General features: G+C 35.9%; 1 protein-coding gene across 2 annotated transcripts in view; it reads right to left on the bottom strand.

Moving 5' to 3' along the window:
* LOC127979099 (E3 ubiquitin/ISG15 ligase TRIM25-like) overlaps positions 1-20,892 on the bottom strand; it is a 45,838-nt gene that overhangs the window by 14,278 nt on the left and 10,668 nt on the right. Inside the window, exon 5 of one of the 2 annotated variants that reach the window (XM_052584244.1) lies at positions 19,931-20,892. This exon is cut by the window's right edge and continues 1,473 nt beyond it. The exons of the other annotated variant lie outside the window; for it this stretch is intronic. The gene's annotated coding sequence lies outside the window, so the exon portion shown is untranslated. Of the gene's footprint in view, positions 1-19,930 lie in introns of those variants that run through there. 2 annotated transcript variants of the gene reach the window in all.

Below are 20,892 nucleotides of genomic sequence, written 5' to 3'. Positions count from 1 at the left end.
CTCTCAGCTGTTATTCCACTCCATGATTCTTTAACAACATTCCACAATTCATTCACATTTCTTGGTTTTGCTTCAGAAACAGCATTTTTGATATCACCCCACAAGTTCTCAATTGGATTAAGGTCTGGAGATTGGGCTGGCCACTCCATAACATTAATTTTGTTGGTTTGGAACCAAGACTTTGCCCGTTTACTAGTGTGTTTTGGGTCATTGTCTTGTTGAAACAACCATTTCAAGGTCATGTCCTCTTCAGCATAGGGCAACATGACCTCTTCAAGTATTTTAACATATGCAAACTGATCCATGATCCCTGGTATGCGATAAATAGGCCCAACACCATAGTAGGAGAAACATGCCCATATCATGATGCTTGCACCTCCATGCTTCACTGTCTTCACTGTGTACTGTGGCTTGAATTCAGAGTTTGGGAGTCGTCTCACAAACTGCCTGTGGCCCTTGGACCCAAAAAGAACAATTTTACTCTCATCAGTCCACAAAATGTTCCTCCATTTCTCTTTAGGCCAGTTGATGTGTTCTTTGGCAAATTGTAACCTCTTCTGCACATGCCTTTTTTTTAACAGAGGGACTTTGCGGGGGATTCTTGAAAATAGATTAGCTTCACACAGACGTCTTCTAACTGTCACAGTACTTACAGGTAACTCCAGACTGTCTTTGATCATCCTGGAGGTGATCATTGGCTGAGCCTTTGCCATTCTGGTTATTCTTCTATCCATTTTGATGGTTGTCTTCCGTTTTCTTCCACGTCTCTCTGGTTTTGCTCTCCATTTTAAGGCATTGGAGATCATTTTAGCTGAACAGCCTATCATTTTTTGCACCTCTTTATAGGTTTTCCCCTCTCTAATCAACTTTTTAATCAAAGTACGCTGTTCTTCTGAACAATGTCTTGAACGACCCATTTTCCTCAGCTTTCAAATGCATGTTCAACAAGTGTTCAACAGCCTTAAATAGGGGCCACCTGATTCACACCTGTTTCTTCACAAAATTGATGACCTCAGTGATTGAATGCCACACTGCTATTTTTTTGAACACACCCCTTTCAACTAATTCAACTAATTGCCCAATTGCACAGCCTTAAGAGCGTGCATATCATGAATGCTGGGTCTCATTTGTTTTCTGAGAATCTACTGAACCTACTGGTAACTTGTTTGCCACGTAGCAATAAAAAATATACTAAAAACCTTGATTATTCTGGTTAGTCACATTGTACTGCTATTATTTTGAACAATACTGTAAATACATACACTTCTTAGCTCTTGACATTCATATATAAATATAAAATTGTGATATTTGCTGTGGGGTGAGGGCTTCGATAACTCTCTCTTTTTTGACCATACATGTGTTTGCATCCCTGAATGTTTGTGACACTTTTATTAGACAGGGTTGTATGATGTTTGTGTTTACAAATAATATGCATCTTGTTGTTGCACTGGCAGACAAGTTGAAGCACAAGTTGTAGAGCATAAGTATGTGTTCCTCAATAGCTTATATTTTGGGCACGTTGTTCATTGCACTTTAGCAATTTCTCAAATAAAGCCACAATTGCCAAAGAAAGAATGTTTTTATTCCTGGCTTTTTTGGAGTAAAACAGTGACTCCACTGTTACCACTTTATCTGTGTGTAATGTTGTAGTAGCTTAAAGTTTTTTGCTGTTTAAACTTTAAACCATTCCTTTATTAATGTCATTACTGGTGAAACTAGGCAATGTGCTGAAATTTTAGAAGAGCATCAATTAATGGAAAAAAATATAACTTGAAATATGTGGATAAAAGGTTTCTGCCCAATGCGACCATGAAGTACAGCTTGGCAGCACTGCATCTCCATCAATGAGAAAGTCTAGTTTATTATGCAAAGCTTTTAAGGTTAACTGTTCTTTTATGAATGGCAACACTCGTTACAACCTGTCAAACCTAAGTCCATTTCCAATACTTTTTAACCTAAATTAATTTGTTAAAGACTAATTTTTAGTTTTTTACAAAAATTGACTAAAACTTGAATAAAACTTTTTTGCGTTTTCGTCGACTAAAACTTGACTAAAACTAGGGGTGCTCCGATCACGATCGGCCGATCGTTATGCGCATCTCATCAGTAAAGCCGGTTCTCTAATCAGCGGTTAATTCCATCAGGTGCGTGATTTCACATAGAGCAGCTGTTACTACACAGAGCCGTTGTTAATAGAGAAGATGCGCAAATCCACTTCATTTTCAGCGTTTTTTGGTGCATCTTCTCAGTTAACAACGGCTCTGTGTAGTAACAGTTATTGTTATCGCCCGATCGTGATCGGAGCACCCCTAACTAAAACTATCAAGTTTATAAGTGACTAAAACTAAAAAGCATTTTCGTCCAAAAGACTAAGACTAAAACTAAAAGGGTTGCCAAAAACAACACTGCTGTAAAGTCATCAGACATCATGTATAACCTCCTTTTTCTGCTCTTGTTTGACTTAATTTTGGCAAAAGGTAAGCTTACAGTATTTATGCATATCAGTTTGTACCTAAATCTTGTATGATTTATGTATGATCTTGTATGAACTAGTGTTCCTGTAGCTCAACTGGTAGAGCACTGTGTTAGCAAGCAAGCAAGCGCAAGGTTGGGGGTTTGATTCCCCGGGAACACATGATATGTAAAAATTGATAGCCTGAATGCACTGTAAGTCGCTTTGGATAAAAGCGTCTGCTAAATGCATAAATTTAATTTTAATTTTAAATTTAAGACTAGCAATGTAGCATTTAGGAGACTGTTGCATTATTGACATTTTATGGTTTGAATCTATTTGCAGCGATATCGGGAACGGATTATCAGTTTCCCCCATCAGTGAAAGTGAGATCGGGTGAAAGAGTGACCATGTACTGCCAGCTGAGTGAGGTGCAGTCATTCTGTCAAACAGTGGCCTGGGTCAGAGTACACCCTGTGAGTGGAACGATAGACATTCTGCAGGACTCAAACGATTACTGTCACTGCCCTAGTGAAAAAGAAGTGTGCGTTTAAATGTATTAAAAGTACTTCAAATCTGAAAAGTATACTTTTTTAAAAGTGCATTTGCAGATAATATCATATAATTTAAATTAAAGGCAATTATGAAATTAAATTATGAAAATGTCTAATTAAGTATTACTTAAACATACATTAAACATATGATTTTATTGTGTTTTAAATAAGTACACTTATTTTTATATATCTATCAATATACTAAAGCACATGTAAAATAATTGATTTTAATTTCAACTTAAGTGTGTTCTCCGAAATTACATTTGTTCATGTTTTTAAATGTAATACTATTTAGTATATAATATATACTATGTGCATAAATACAATTAATAAACATAAACTTCAATACACTTCTTTCTTATACAGTGTACTCCAATAAAATTAATTATAAACTTAGTGCTGGTGCTAGTAAAGGTTTGAAAACTAATGGCCTGTTTTCACAGACAGGGCTTATATTAAGCCAGAATCATTTAAGTAACATTTAGGTAACATTAAGGACATTTAAGTAACTTTTATTAACATGCCTTAAGAAAAAACATTACTGGTGTGCATCTTAAGACAAAACAAAGGCACTGGTATTAAAGATCAGTCAGTGCAATTTTCCATTGGTAATGTTTTACAATAAGGTCTCAGTTGTTGTACATGGAATGATACTTTTCTTTATTTTATTATTTTTTTTTGTATTAGGTGTGTGTCTGTTTGTGTGTTAGTAATCCTATGGCAACCAAATGACTCCACAAGTATAGAAATACCACTAAATTTTGACCTTGTGGACATTTTTAGTTCCCCAATGAGGAAACAGGCTTATACAGTACATCTTACAGAATGATGTTTTCTTTGATGGTGAAAGTGAAGTGTTGTAACTGTGTTGAGTTTTTCTTGTGCATCAGCAAAAAGCATTTTTGTGTATTTGTTTTAGAGATTTTGTCAATAAATGTAGATGGTTTTCAAGGGGTGCTCCAATCACGATCGGCCGACCTCTAATGCGCATCTCATCAGTAAAGCCGGTTCTCTAATCAGTGGTTAATTCCATCAGGTGCGTGATTTCACATAGAGCAGCTGTTACTACACAGAGCCGTTGTTAACTGAGAAGATGCGCCAAAAAACTTTGAAAATGAAGTGGATTTGCGCATCTTCTCTATTAACAACGGCTCTGTGTAGTAACAGCTTCTCTATGTGAAATCACGCACCTGATGGAATTAACCGCTGATTAGAGAACCGGCTTTACTGATGAGATGCGCATTAACGATCGGCCGATCGTGATCGGAGCACCCCTATGGTTTCCCATTTTGTGTTTGTGCGTTGATTGTAACTAGGTTATTAAGAGGTTATTATTATTATTATTATTATTATTATTATAATCGCTTCCGGTTTAGCAACCGTTCGGACGTTCTAGCTTACTACTCTGCGCTTTGCTTCTTATTTCTGTACTTTTCTCTGATTTTTGTAAGATTTCTACATCAGCAGATCAGCACAGTGCTCAAACAACAGATTTTTGGCACAAATGCTAAAACTAAAAACTCTTTGGGACTGGAATAATACTACAAAAAGAAAACTTTGCCTCCCACTGCCAGCAGCTTACATTCCGGAGACGGGAAAACAACTGCCTACCAAACAGAAGAGAGAAAAAATGCCTCCTGTTGGATCTACTTGATGCATGAACAGACGGAACACTTAGCAGACCGTCGTCATGGACCATGAATCTTCTGAATCTCAACAGTTTATACCAAGTGTAGAGGAACAAGCTGAAACTGATCGCCACACTAATCGATGGCACAAACAGGGAGCGAAATCCAAAGGTACACGAGGCATCAGATTGTCACGAGTTTCTTGTATTGCTGCCGTAGCTTCCTCTACCCCAGATTAGACTATGACAAGGCTTGTAAATTACTGGCATTCAACCACCCCCTATACATCTTGAGAACAGATTTGAAGCATTAATGAATGTGGGTGAGGAATCCCCAAATGTGATTAAACATCTAGTGGATCAGCCAGCAGCTAACACCACTACTAACTGGCGCTCAAGGTCGAGCTCAGAGCGCAGCCGAGCCAAGGACTCGGATAGTGGGTGACTCTGTTATCAGAAACATCTGTAGCAGGACTACAACAACATGTTGCCTTCCTCAAGCAACGGTCTCTGATGTCGTCAAGGAACTTCAGAACATTGCATAAAGCACAAGACTGCAAATCGAATCATCATCCATGTAGGGAAGAATGATATTCGGAAAGAGCAGTCAGAACTCCTTAAGAAGGACTTCATTGAACTCTTTGAAACACTTCGAAGACTCAAAGTTCAGTCGTTCATCAGTAGACCACTCCCAGCAAGGGGAACAAATATGTTTTCACGGTTGCTTGGGCTGAACACATGGCTACAAAGATCTTGTAATAAAAAAGGAGTGAATTTCATTGGCAACTTCTATCTTTTCTGGGGCCATAGACAATTGTTTAAACTGGATGGCCTCCACCCAAACAAACTTGGTGCTAGAGTGTTTAAGGACAATATCTACTTTTTCCTCCATCATCCTTCAGCAGAGTTTGTCAATCCATTCAGCACACACACACTGGGAACGAGTCATCATGTGGTTGACATATACCACAAGGACACTGATAACACCATGCAGCCAAAACAAGCACTGCTGATAGACACTATCCCGACTGAGCCCTGCCCACAGAGCTCCTCACAGACTGACTGTGATGTATCAAAGCAGCTACAAGTTTCAGCACCCAAGGAAGACTTTCTGGAAAACAGGCAGGGAAGCCAGGACAACACATCACAGCCACCGGAAACACCAGAGACACAGCCCATCTCACCAGACACATTATCCCTCTCTCCAACATCTCCACTTCTGTGCTTTTCACAGAAAATGGAGGAATTGGTGTATGCTGGGACTAAACTCTCCCGCTCATTTGCTGCAAGCCCACAGATATCAACAAAAAAACGGCGGGCCCCACAACCACCAAAGCCTGTGGTCCCTGATCCTGCGAGAGCTCTTCGACCACTGCCTCAATGCCAGGGCCCAAACCCTCTTTCTGCTGAAGGTGAACCAATATATGTGATATGTGTCGGGTCCCCGCTATAATAACACCAACATTCACAAATGCCTACAGAACAAGCGGGAACCCAGTGTGCCAGTAGCTTTCTCTATTTCATTTTAATCAAGTGATAGAAAGTCTAAGGCCATCTCAAGCCGAAGGGCAAACTCATCTATTATGCATCAAACTAAGATTGATGTAAAGACACAACGCACAGCCATCAAGTTTGCACTTTTAAACATTCGCTCACTAAAAAATAAATCATCTCTAATCAATGACTTTATAACCACAAACAATCTGGATTTTAAACATAGCTTGAAGACAGCTGCAGTGCAACAGTCCTTAGTGAAGCAGCCCCTCCTAACTTCACTTACATGAGTGTCTGCAGGACTGTTAGGAGAGGTGGAGGTGTAGCTGCTTTATTTAAAGTTGTCTATCAATGCAAGCAAGTGTCATTTGGTCAGTACTTGTCTTTTGAATATCTAGGGATTGCTATTGCAGGGGATTTTAATATTCACAAAAATAATGCAGAAAACAAAACTACAAAAGAAATGATAATGGTTCTAAACACTTTTGACTTGACTCAGCATGTGCATGGACCCACACAGAAAGGTGGACACACTCTAGACTTAATCATCAGTAGGGGTCTTTACATTTCATCCATTGTTATTAAGGACATAGCACTATCTGATCACTTTTGTATTTTCTTTGATATTTTGATGTCTGCTACAACTGAATCTAGATCGGTCTCTGTCAGAAGGAGATGCATTAACGAGAACACAAGTGTACTATTTATGGAGGCTGTATCTTTAACACCAAGCATTTCTGCAAACTCTGTTGATACTCTCCTTGATTCCTTTAACTCAAAAGTTAAGAATGTTATTGAAGATATTGCTTAAATAATAGTCAGTAAAAAAAAACAAACAGAAATCAGTTTGGAGAAGATCAACAGCAGTTCAGACTATGAAAAGACAATGCAGAAAAGCAGAGTGGTTGTGGCCGAAGACAAAACTTGAAATTCACTATAGCATCTATAGAGACAGCCTTCATTCTTTTAATGTGAAACTAGCCACAGCTAGACAGAATTTCTTCTCAAACCTTATAAACAGTAACTTAAATAACACTCGTACTCTTTTTGCCACTGTTGAGAGACTGACAAACCCCCAAGTCAGATTCCCAGTGAAATGCTATCAGACAGCAAATGCAATGAGTTTGCTTCCTTCTTTTCTAAGAAGATCATCAATATCAGGAAGGCGATTAGCACATCCTCAAGAAATGCAGAGGTCAGACAGATTAGGCCACAATATCAAAAAGATACTATGTCTATTTTTGAAGCAATTGATTGCAAAATTCTGAAAGACATACTGCAGCACCTAAAATCGTAAACCTGCTATCTTGACACACTTCCCACATCTTTTTTCAAAAGTGTGCTTAACTGCTTAGAAGCAGATCTTTTAGAAGTGGTGAACACCTCACTTCTTTCTGGGTCATTTCCAAACTCCTTAAAAACTGCAGTTGTTAAGCCCCTCCTGAAACATAGCAATCTTGATAACACCATTTAGAGCAATTTTAGACCAATATCTAATCTTCCTTTTATAGGCAAAATTATAGAAAAGGTAGTTTTCAATCAGCTGAACAAATACTTAAACTCAAATGGATACCTGGACAAATTTTCAATCTGGTTTTCGACCGCATCACAGCACAGAGACAGCACTCATTAAGATAATAAATGATATTCGCTTAAGTGGGCGTCCATGACATGCGGAGTCCCACAAGGGTCAATTCTTGCACCGCTCTTGTTTAGCCTGTATATGCTCCCACTAAGTCAAAAAATGAGAAAGAACCAAATTGCCTATCACAGCTATGCTGATGATACCCAGATTTACCTAGCCTTATCTTCAAATTACTACAGCCCCACTGACTCCCTCTGCCAATGTATTGATGAAATTAATAGTTGGATGTGCCAGAGCTTTCTTCAGTTAAACAAGGAAAAAACTGACAAAAACTCATTGCATTTGGAAACAAAGATGAAGTTCTCAAGGTGAATGCATACCTTGACTCTAGGGGTCAACAACTAAAAATCAAGTCAGGAATCTTGGTGTGATTCTGGAGACAGACCTTAGTTTCAGTAGTCATGTCAAAGCAGTAACTAAATTAGATCTTTTGTTTCAATTCAAGACTTGGAGAAACTAGTTCATGCCTTCATCCCCAGCAGGGTGGACTATTGTAATGGGCTCCTCACCGGCCTTCCCAAAAAGACCATTAGACAGCTGCAGCTCATCCAGAACGCTGCTGCCAGGATTCTGACTATAACCAGAAAATCTGAGCATATCACACCAGTCCTGAAGTCCTTACACTGGCTTCCAGTTACATTTAGGATTGATTTTAAAGTACTTTTACTCGTATATAAGTCACTAAATGACCTAGGACCGAAATATATTTCAGATATGCTCACTGAATATAAACCTAACAGAGCACTCAGATCACTAGGATCAAGTCAGTTAGAAATACCAAGGGTTCACACAAAACAAGGGGAGTCCGCCTTTAGTTACTATGCTGCCCGCAGTTGGAATCAGCTTCCAGAAGAGATCTTAAAACTCATCTGTTTATATGTGCATTTATTGAATGAGCACTGTGCAATGTCCGAACTGATTGCACTACATATTCTTTTATTTTATTTTATGTAAAATCATTTTCTAACTGTTTTAAATTCATTTTAAATAAGTAATTTTTTTATAATTGTAAAAGTTTTATTATTAAATTTTTTTTTCAGTATTATTTTACTTTCTTTTATGTAAAGCACTTTGAATTACCATTGTGTACGAAATGTGATTATATAAATAAACTTGCCTTGCATTGCCTATTTAATATACTAAATTTCATCTTCATTTCCAGATTTATATAACATTGAAGTATATTTTAGTTCACATTAATTGCTTATTTAGAAGTACATATTTACCATATTTCAAATCACATAAAATATACTAAAGTCCCACTTAAGTGGTTCAAAAATCACTCAAAAGTAAAACTAATTGCAATTAATGTAATTTTAAACTGTAATATATTTGAAATTAAGTAGAAATAATATGCATTTTTGTGGTCAAAAACATTACATTTAATTCACACTTAAGTGTATTGTTAACTGACATTCACATTAATTGCTTGTCAGTACATTAGTAGTACACTTTAACCATATTTTAAAGGCACTAGAGGCAATTATGAACATATGATTGTACGTATAAAGATGTACTAAAAAGTCCCAGTTAAATCCCACTTAAGTTGTTTAAAGGGAACATAACATACACAGTTTCCCCTAATTTAATGTTAATCTTGAGTATCAATTGTACTTAAATGAATGTCTTTTATCACAAGGACGGCTCCATGTTTTAATAGCAAACGACGTGCAAATCCAGCATCGACTCGGGCCTCTTTTATAAAACGTTCTTCACTGAAATGATCAGAACACACAAAGGCACTTAATACACTCCGCTGCTGCCCTGGAAAAACACACTGCATTCACTGTTCATGTAACGCTGGGTTCTTGGGGAAGATGAACACGGTAAACTTTCCCTCACATCCAAAAATGCACTTATTTGGATCATTCTCGAATAAATCCTATGCAGCGCTGCCGACGATTTTGAAGCGCATTGATGTGCGCGGTGTCGCTCTCCTCTGGTCAGTGTGTGCGTGGGCGTGCTTTTCCGAAAGAAATCCTCATATAAGGAGTTCCTTTCGGTTGGTGGGGTCATTTGAAATAAAGATGCCAATGAAACCTTTGTAATTTATATAGTACTAGACACAATTTTGAAATACATAGGCCTACACTTTATTGGCTCAATAACTGGCACTAATAGAGTGACCACCTGTCCCGCTTTACATTGTACTGTACAGCAATTTTTCCCTTTGTCCCACCTCAAGCAAATTGAGCATCTGTCCAGCTTTTTCATTTGACCCTGCCTAATAAATACATGAATACATCCATAGGCGTACTGTTAACTTATGTCCAGTAGTTCAGAGGAGAGCAATAAAAGCATTAGTTGATAGGCTGAGTCGTATGTCAATCAAACTGTTGACTGGTGCACGAACACCTCCTCAACATTGTCAACAATTGGAGAGCGTGCACTGTTCGGTCAGGTTAAGCAGCCATGGCCAGTGTGGCCACGAAAAAGAGAAGATGCACTTTTAATAGCGAATGGACCGCAACATACTCTTGGTTAAGACCTGTAGATGGCGAAGCAGAGTGAGCTTTTTGCATTTTATGCAAAAGCAGTTTTTCTGTGGGACATGGTGGAGAATACGATGTGAAGCGACATGGTGCATGTGAGTACCACAGAAAAAAAGTACATAGCCTAATCAAGAAACATGCAAATCAGTGCAATCATTTTTCAATAAACCAAATGGCCCACAGGCTGACAAAGTTTCGGCAACAGAAGTGACGAGCATTTATCATGCCGTACAGTGTTGTGCCTGAACGCGTTCATTAAACGATAGTTCATGAACTTGTTCATATTTTGGCCGAACGTGAACTGAACGTGCTGTATTAATGCCTGATGAACGTTACTGTGAACTCGTTCATTCTGGTGTCTGTGAACGGCACGCTCTCTCAGGTTAACTTCGTTCAATATGGTGCCAGATTTCTATAGAGCCTTCCAGGCGAAAACCCGGCTAAAACACACCATAAACAGGTCTTAATATGTAGCGGAAAAACAACCAATCTGGCAACACCAGCCACCAGTGTCGCACCATCGTCCGTTGCATGCGTGACGTGTCATAAAAAAAAAAAAAAAAAATAAACATGGAGGCGACAGCAGCATGTAGCAAGAAGGCGTATGATCATTTAAAAGAATTTTATGATGTTTATGACAAGGTCGGTGAGAATGGGAGACAAAGCATTAAACAACAAGGGGGAAGAGCTGTCCCCTCAATGCTAATGTAAACCCTGGTTGGATAAGGATTCAAAATTGGATATGACATGAAGATGAAATCTGACGCATAGCTTCATTGTTAAAACTGATAAAATAATTGCTGTCTGTGATTCTATATGGGCTATTGCAATAATTTTGAAAAATAATAGCTCACAGCAACATAAGGAAAAAAAGAACTATGAACTAGTTCATTTTTGGAACTGTGTGAACTTAGTTCAAAATTTTGTAGTTTGAACTATGAACTGAACTAGTTCATTTTAAAATTTGTGAATTGAACTTTGAACTAGTTCATGTAGAAAGTGAACTTTCCCAACACTGCGTACATCACACTCATTCATCGCTCTACCAACTGCAGTAACAAGTTTGCCCCAGTCATTTTTCCAGATTCTGAAATAGCTAAGAAAAAAGTTGAAGAAACTTTGGGTGATATTTTGGGTCATGTAGTGTCTTAATCTTTTAGTCGGTGGGTTTGAAAATAAATATAGGCAATATATTACAGAAAGCTTGAAATGTCTACTTTTAAACTAAAATATTCAAACCAAAATAAATAGGTTACTCTCTGATTATGCGAGTCCACATCGTCAACTTCATCTTAGCAGTGACACAGAAAACACCAGTTTATTACTAAACAATTAATGTCTCCTTGCTATTTCAGGGCAGGTTAGTTGAAAACATCGATCGGGTGTGGGTTGTTTATACATTGACCCGTGCATCACTGGTTCCTTTCTCATCTACGTCATTAGATCCACAATCGAAAACCAGCCGAAACTTGTACCAACCCGGAAGTAAGATTTTCGGCACAGAAATTCTCAGTCATTCTTCTAAATATTTTTTTCAAACTTTGGCCATGTTTAGCATGAGAATCCATCTCTTTAACACTGTGAACAACCCTGAATACATGAAACAACATTGTAGCCCCCCCCTTCAATCAAAATCACTCAAAAGTTCAACTTATTGCATTTAATAGAACTTTAAAATGTGAAAAATTTGAAATTTATTGCAATGCACTTAAGCAGCACAAATAACATATTTAATTTGCATTTATGTTTGTTTTTTTAAAGTATATTATTTCCACAATAAGTACACTTTATAAACATTTTATAGAAAGGAGTGCCTAGTTGTACTTATGAGCACTCTTGCTAGAGATCATGAAAGTAACAAATGATTAATTTAAATGCAAGTACATAGTAGTTAAGGCCATCTAACATAAAGTGGGACATGTTAAACTAGATTTTTTTTCTGAATAATGGTCTAGATTGCACAGCATAAAAAAACAATCTAATGTGCCATCCTATTGCTTGTTTATTTATTCATTCATCGATCTATTCATTACTTTCCAAATAAAAATATAAAGACAGTTTCAGTATGACTGCTTACATATTCCAGAAAGACATGCAATAAGTAATTTAGCATTTTAAGGTGGAGTTAGAACAGACTTTGCTAAATAGGTGAAAAATAATATGCACTTGCTGAATGCTTGTACAGTTACAAATTATTTTATTACAAATATTTTGCAGGGCCAAAAATTGTATAAATACATTTTCAATCATCTGTTGGTTAATAAAAATTCTAAGCAGACAGATTTGATCACATTTACAAAATCTGTAACAAATTAACCTATGACCTTTAAATCCAGTTTGAAGCTATTGTTTGGCTATTAACGTAGTACAGTTACACTGTAAAAAGAGATTTTTTTAAAACTTTTAAATAAATATAGCATCAGTTAAGTAAATTTTACAAACAAATACTATTTTGTCTTTTTACTTCAAAATATCATGTTTAATTCAATAAGCTATTTGAGGTTTCATTTTTATTTATTTTACTTAAATACATAAGTAAATTCAAATGGATCTGCCTAGGTAGAAATGAAAGTTAAAACTCATAAGTATATTTTACTTGGAACTGTTTGTTATGTTTACAAGGATTCTTTAAGTAAATATCAAAGTTAAAATCCCATATTTCCCACCATGCAATGGAATAATGAATAATAAAAAATGTACACTGTTTTATGTTTTTTTTTGTTGTTAGTTGTTTAGTTAAGTTGTTATTTGTCGTTTGTTTTAGTAACATACTGTTTTGTGACACATGGAGTTTATTTTCTACTCAAAATGATCCATTCATAATCAAACACTATTCACTGATTGTTACCGTAATTGTGTGTGGTGTACCAAGTATTGAGGTCTCTGTGATCATTTAGATATTCATTTTATTGAGTGGGCATATTAACTTAAAAGGATAACAGCCTGTCTACATGCCTAGTTGCATACATGCATACATGATTAGTCTCCATACAAACATGTATGTGACAAACAAAATCTTGAATCTTGAAATAAGAAAGTTGTACACATCTTTATTCTATTTAAAAGTGTTCACCCCTGGCTCTTAATGCATGGCTTTTACTTCTGGAGCATAATTGAGTGTTTGCACCTTCTGTAATAGATGTATATGAGTCCTTCACTTGTCCTCAGTGTGTAAAGATGGATCTCAAAATCAATCAGGCATTGCTGCTTTTATGTGAAATCTCTTATTCAGGTCAGTACTGAATTGCTAAATAAACCATGCATTTCATATGACCCCTCTTATTTTGGGAAAATAATTAACATTTTGAGGTTCTGCAAGGGAGATGCAAACTTTTTACCTCAACTGTGTGTGTGTGTGTGTGTTTGTGTGTGTGTGTGTATTAGTGTTGGGCATAGATAAAAAAAAATTATAATCTAGATTAATCTAACTGTAAACTTGGAATTAATCTTGATTCATCCAGATTAAAATGGCTCATTTGAATTCTGCCTAAAGCATTCAGAATATGTGTGCTACCCAAATAAAATAATAACTAAAAGTAACGTTAAGTCTTTGAGAAGGGGTTTCTCAAGCCAGGTGGTGCATTAGACCAGGGGCTAATCATTGCTCGCGTAGTATAGACCCAGCTCTCAACCCAATTTTGAGAATAGATTATCGCCCGATAAGAGTCTCACGTTAACGCAGCACATTAACGCCAAGAATGGCCCACCACTAGTATATATATATATATATATATATATATATATATATATATATATATATATATATATATATATATATATAGTGCACTGTATAAAAATCCATAAAACAGAATCTTGCATTAAACTGTGTTGTAATTTAACAAATTATTCCAGTTATTTAAATTTTTTACAGTGTGTTAATTTTCTTTTAGGATATCAATAATTTTATGGACATTTTTCTTACCCATAAAACACAAATGAATGAAGTGCAAAATACTAAATTGATTCCATTGCTTTAATAAAATGCATTAAACCTTATTTTTACTGGGGAGTTTTTTTCTCAACAATATACCGTTCTTTAAATTATTATTATTTTTTGTACTGCTCTGTTTCAAGCTGGGAAGATATATGCATGCTAAAACAGTTTACCCAAATATGAAAATTAAAATGGACTTATTCGCTGGGATGTATCTTTTCTATCAATAAATACAAAAATGCAGTCTGCACACTGAAAAATACTGCTCCATACAAAAGTGTATTTAATTATTTACAAGGCAACGTTTCGACCCTCAGGTCTTCATCAGGCACAATCTCAATAAGTAAGGAACACCTTTAAATACATAACAGGTGCTCACCTTAATTAGACTTCCTCACTTAGAAGTCATGTGACAGAAACAAATCATGTGACAGAAACAAATCATATGACAAACACGTCCTGCAGATAAGGGTGGCGCGATTGTACTTCAACGTGCTTCGGATTATGAACAAGAGATTCGTAGACAATTGAATGACCATACTTTTTATCAATCTTTACCTGCTGATCCTACCAATAAATTTAAAACCTGCATTGACTCCAAGTTGTTATCCCATTTTGAGAATGGGGAGTTTAGCAAAAATGAATATAATTTCCTTAAGGTAGACTTTCCAATAATACCCATTATATATACTCTGCCTAAGGTTCACAAAGGATTAGACACCCCTTTAAAAGGCCGTCCAATAGTGAGTGGCATTGGTATTCTTACTGAAAACATCTCCTCTTATGTGGATTATTTTATAAAACCTTTTGTACCAATGTTGTCTTCCTATGTCAGAGACTCTATGGATTTTATTGAATCACTATTTTGTGTTGATTTTGCTATAGATGATGTGCTCTTGGCCACCTTTGATGTTCAGAGCTTATACACAAATATTCCTCACATTGATGGTTTAGGTGCTTTAGAACAATTTCTAACAAAAAGACCTGCAGATGAAAAACCCAGCACAGCATGTTTATTGGACTTAGCGAACATTGTCTTAACTAAGAACTTTTTTCGTTTTCAGGACGATTTTTATTTACAAATCAAAGGTACTGCAATGGGTAGTAAAATGGCACCAAACTATGCTTGCTTGTATATGGGAATTTTTGAAAATGATTTTATTTTGAATGAGTCAAATTTCTTTTTTCCTAAGATTTTGTTCTACAAACGGTATATTGATGACATTTTTATGATTACCAAGGCTACACCTGCAGAGATGATGTTATTTCTAAATTATCTTAATTCAAGGAATGAGCATGTGAATTTTACTATGGAATATGACTCTGTTAGCATCAGTTTTCTTGATGTTAGAGTATACAAATGTGACGGCAAACTTCATACCGATCTATATCGTAAACCTACGGATCGAAATACCATTTTGAGAGGGGATAGTTTCCATCCTAGACCTTTAGTTAAGAGTTTGCCTATCAGTCAGTTTAAACGTGTGCGTAGAGTGTGCAGCACGGATGAATCTTACACTTACCAATCTAATCAGTTAACTAAAAGATTTCTGAATCGTGGTTACCGTATGGAATGGATAGAAAATGCCAAACAGAAGTTGAATGATACATCTCAAATGCAGTGTTTACAAAACAAAAGCAACAACAAAACGCAGGCCTTCAATGCTCCCATTTGCACAACGAAGTACTCATCTTTGGGTGCGGAGTTTCGTAGAATTTTAAAAAAACACTGGCATATTATTTCTAGTGATCCTAGTTTGTCTGGCGTTTTTAAAAACAGTCCTAAATTAGTTTTTAAACGTCAAAATAACCTCCGTGATTGGTTGGTAAAATCTGAATATCCTGCACGCATGAAAGGTATTCCATCTCTTCCTCCAGGTAACTACAGGTGTGGCAATTGTGCTCAGTGCGCTTTCACACACAAATGTAATTCTTTTAGTCATCCACGCACTGGTCGCGACATTCCGATACGAGGCACTATCACATGTGCTTCAACCCATGTTATTTATTTAATTCGCTGCCCGTGTGGTCTTGCCTACGTGGGTAAAACATCCAGACAATTACGTATTCGTATTTGTGAACATCGCAGCAACATTAGGACCGGTGATATGCGCAGTCCCATTGCGTCTCATTTTAGGCAAATGGGTCATAATGTCAGTGTGTTAAAGTACATCGGTATAGAAAAGGTAACCAAACCATCAAGAGGTGGAGACTATGAGAAGAAATTATTACAGAGAGAATGTTTTTGGATTTATTCTCTAAATACTTTGTCACCATTAGGGTTGAATGAGGATTTTGATATCAAGCCATTTCTATAAATATTTTCATATGTTTGTCTTTTTCAAGTTATTTGATGCTGCATTTTGAGTGTTTGTTATATGATTTTCAAGTTATTTGATGTTGTTTTTTGAGTGTTTGTCATATGATTTGTTTCTGTCACATGATTTGTTTCTGTCACATGACTTCTAAGTGAGGAAGTCTAATTAAGGTGAGCACCTGTTATGTATTTAAAGGTGTTCCTCACTTATTGAGATTGTGCCTGATGAAGACCTGAGGGTCGAAACGTTGCCTTGTAAATAATTAAATACACTTTTGTATGGAGCAGTATTTTTCAGTGTGCAGACTGCATTTTTGTATTTATTGATTGCATATCCAGTTGTCTTGCACCTGGCCCAAATTTGGGTTCATGTGATGTGCACACCACTTCTGTGTGTTATGTATCTTTTCTATGCAATGTTGTTTATTGTCAGTGTTGAACATAAAATTCATACGTTTGAAACAATATGAGGGTGTGTAAATGAGGGCAGAATTTAATTATTTTTGTAAACTATTAATTCAAAGCCTGACCTTTTATCACGATACATGGAAAAAAATTAAAACATACACCTTTAATACACAATATTCAATTAGAAACACAAAAATGATTCACTAACCCTAAGATCTGTAAATCGGCATTCCATGTAATAGCTATTCATCAATTTTCATTTGAAGGCTCAAATAATGCCAGTGGAACTGCATGAAAAGTAGACAATGAAAGCAGCTTTGCATCTGTTTCATGAGACCCTTGTCTCTTCTAACATCCTACAGCTTCACTCTAACCACAAGCTGTCAAATGAGTGTGTGAAGGCCACAACAAGAGCCCATACGTTTTCCTGTTTCATGTCTTTTTTAACCCATCTAAAAAAAAAAGGACAGAGATCTGTTATCGAGAGTCAGATCTTTTCCACTTATACACTATTATTTAACCCATATATATATTTTTAAACTTTACAACTAAGTTTTCCACAAACAGGGAACACATGATGCTTAATAAAAAAAAAGTAAACCCTTGTCAGACATTTATAGCCATATACATTTAGCATTTAATGAATTTGACAATAGATGGGATTATCATATTTACCATTGCTTTGTTTGCTCTAATTGTTTTTTCCCACTCCAATTTCATATTCTGTGTCCCAGGCGCCTATTGCTCTATGCCACCCACGTCAGACTTCTCCGAGGTGGTTTCAGCTCAATACGCTGAATGATCTCTGATCCCTATAAATGAATCTCACTTTTCTTTTTCAGAGAATAACTCTTGCTCTTTAGCAGTAATTTTCTTTTTATTTCACAAAATACTCTTGCCTACCATTAGTCAATCTCAGTTTTCTTCTTAGAAAAAATACTCTTGATCAACAACATTTAATGTCAATTTCCTTTTCAGAAATTAACCCTGAATTAGTGTCAATTTATCTCACTCTTCTTTTTGAAAATAACTCTTGATCAGCTAGACTGGTCGATCTCAATTTTGCTCTTAAAAATAACCTTAATCGACTAGGAGCAAACACAGACCTCACTGGGAGTTAATCCCACAACAAACATCCCAAGTTTCATAAAATTAAAGTCTACTTCCACTTTTTCTCAATTTGTTGCCACTGAGTTCATTTAGATGATATCAGTCCCTCTGGTCCTCTCCCTGAACTTTTATGCAGAGTAGGGCTGAAACTACAAAGTCCATAATCAGTCTTGTCAGCTCTCGGGTCCAGACGAAAACCCTCAAGATATCCCACTTCTGACAGCAAACTGTCGCTGCAATTTTCTATTTCAATGAATGTATGAGACAAAAGTCTTTTGAAGAGTTTTTTTTTTTTTTTGCAAGAAAAGGTGACAGTCATGGCTACAGAGTGCGACCCGAATAACATTATGACTTAGTATTTATATCCAAATTTTTTCAAATGTATTAAGAGGATAAGCCCCTTGAGATGAATCATCTCGTTGACAAGGGGTCCTCAATATTCACAAATACATACACAAGCAGCAGATACAGCAGTGCAGTAAATACATCAATACAATACAGTCAGTACAAAAACAAGACAACACAGTCATCACCCACACACACACAGAACTCTCAGAGGGCTGTCTAACCCCACAAGAGTATGCATCTTTGACATTAGTAATAATTCAATAATTATTCAACAATGTAACAATGACATTCCACTGAAATAAAATATACAAACATATGTAAACCGAAATCTAAAACAAATACAAATATTCTTAAGGTGATGTACAAGAGCATTTTTAAACATATGGAGGGAAGTTGAGAATAGCATAGAGACAGGCGAATTATTCCAATGAAAAGGTGCTTTATATTTAAATTAATATTTGCCACTTTCTTGATTGATTCTAGGGACAACAAAAGATATGCCATCTGCATGGCCTAAACTATACGAGGAGCTGAATGGGATTAAATATTGTTTCAAGTAATCAGGATAACTGAAGTGAATGCATTTGAAAATAAACAATAACCAATGAAAATGACGTCTGGAGGAACAAAAAAAAAAAAAAAAAAAAAATGAAAGCAACTAATTGATAAAGTATTTTTAAATGATAAGTAAGTTTATTTGTAATTGAGTGTATATGGGTATTAATTGAAAGAATACAATCTAGCCAGAGACCAAGATATTTAAATTGCCCAACAGCCACAAGGGGTAATGAGTCCATGACTTTGAGCTTAAAAGGTCAGTGGGAACCTGTCTTCGCCATACAGCTGCATATTACAATTGGTGCAGGTAAGAAGAAGGTCATTAATGAAGATGGAAAACAAAAGAGGTCCACGAGAAGAACCTTGTGGTACACCTCTCTCTATAGTTCTAGAATCTGAATGACTGCCTCTAAAGAAAATACATTGTTGACGGTGATGAAGGTAAGAGTTGAACCAGAGAAGGGAGGCCTGTCAACAACAATAGAATGTAATTTGTCCAGGAGAAGAGGCTACCTATTTACAGGCTTACCTAATAAATTGTTCATTTGCTAACAGAATTGTCAGGGTTATTAAAATTATTGGCAAAACTGTTTTTATAATAGTTTGATTTGGCGTTCCTAGTAGTTGAGTAGTACAGGGATTTCTTAAGTGCTTGTAAGACTCCCAGTCAGCTATATCTTGTGTAAGACGGTTCCTTTCCCAGGCCCTATCTCTCGGTTTAAAGAGAGCAACCAATTCCCAACTAACCCAAGGTGAATGATTGTCTTTTACCTTAATAACTCTCAGCGGTGAATGTTTATTAATTATATTCAAAATCTCAGTGGAAAAATATTCCCATGCATCATTAACAAATGGTGTTAAGTTTAGTCTATTCAAATTAATATTATGGAAAGCATGCATCAAATTATCACTATTAAATAAATTGGTAGTATTTACCTTAATAAATTTAGGTGGAAGATGAGTAGTATTGATTTTCAAGACACAATAAATAATGCAGTGGTCACTGAAACAGTCCGAAAGGATACCTGATTTCACAAATCTATAACCAAGATCCAGAAACAAAGATTTCTTGATTTTATATCGACTCTTGTGGACTCATTAAAAAGTTCAAACCATTAATAAGATGGCGCACAGTAGCTGAAGCAGGATCTTGCCAGTTAATGTTAAAATCACCATAACAGAATAATTTCACTAGTGCCTAAGGAGGAAACAGTTGACATAAATTTCTTTATAGATTTTGAGGGACAATTCTGTTAATCTGTTAATATTTCAAATTATTAAATGAGTATTTTAATGAAGAATTACCTTAACAAACAAGCCTTCAAAGTGTACTGATTTCTCCTTTGGAACAATCACCTGTGACAGTAATCTTAATGATACACATGTGGCTACTCCACCTCATCTAGAGCCTCTATCTGTTCTGTACAGCATGTAATCATCTAAACTAATATCATTATCAGTAAAAGTGGAAGATAACCAGGTTTCAGATAGGTTTATTGTAGACAAGCCATGCTTTTAGTTGATCAAGTTTCAGCTCCTCTATTACATTAATTATTTTAAGACCATTAACCATCCTTTAAGAAAAGAAAAAAAAACTGAAAGAAGCAGAATTAAGAAAAATAAAGTATAATATATGAATAATAAGGGGCAGACAGCATGAGAGGATACAAACACAAAATACATCCACACACACACACACACACACACACAAACACACATACATAACACAATACCAATATTTCAAACAGAACCATAGGAGAGAAACAACAACAGAGATAAAACAGAACTCAGTCAGCAATAAGAATATTAACAACATAAATTAACCTTGCAACATCAAAGTTAACGGGATTAATTAATTAAATTAAAAACTAACCCAACAAACAGGATTATAAAAATAACATAATTAATAAAAATAATAAAAAATAAAGAGCATCTTGTTTAATAAGTTTTAAT

The sequence above is a fragment of the Carassius gibelio genome, chromosome B19, assembly GCF_023724105.1.
Source record: "Carassius gibelio isolate Cgi1373 ecotype wild population from Czech Republic chromosome B19, carGib1.2-hapl.c, whole genome shotgun sequence".
NCBI lineage: Eukaryota > Metazoa > Chordata > Actinopteri > Cypriniformes > Cyprinidae > Carassius > Carassius gibelio.
This window is presented reverse-complemented; position numbering and strand designations above follow the sequence as displayed.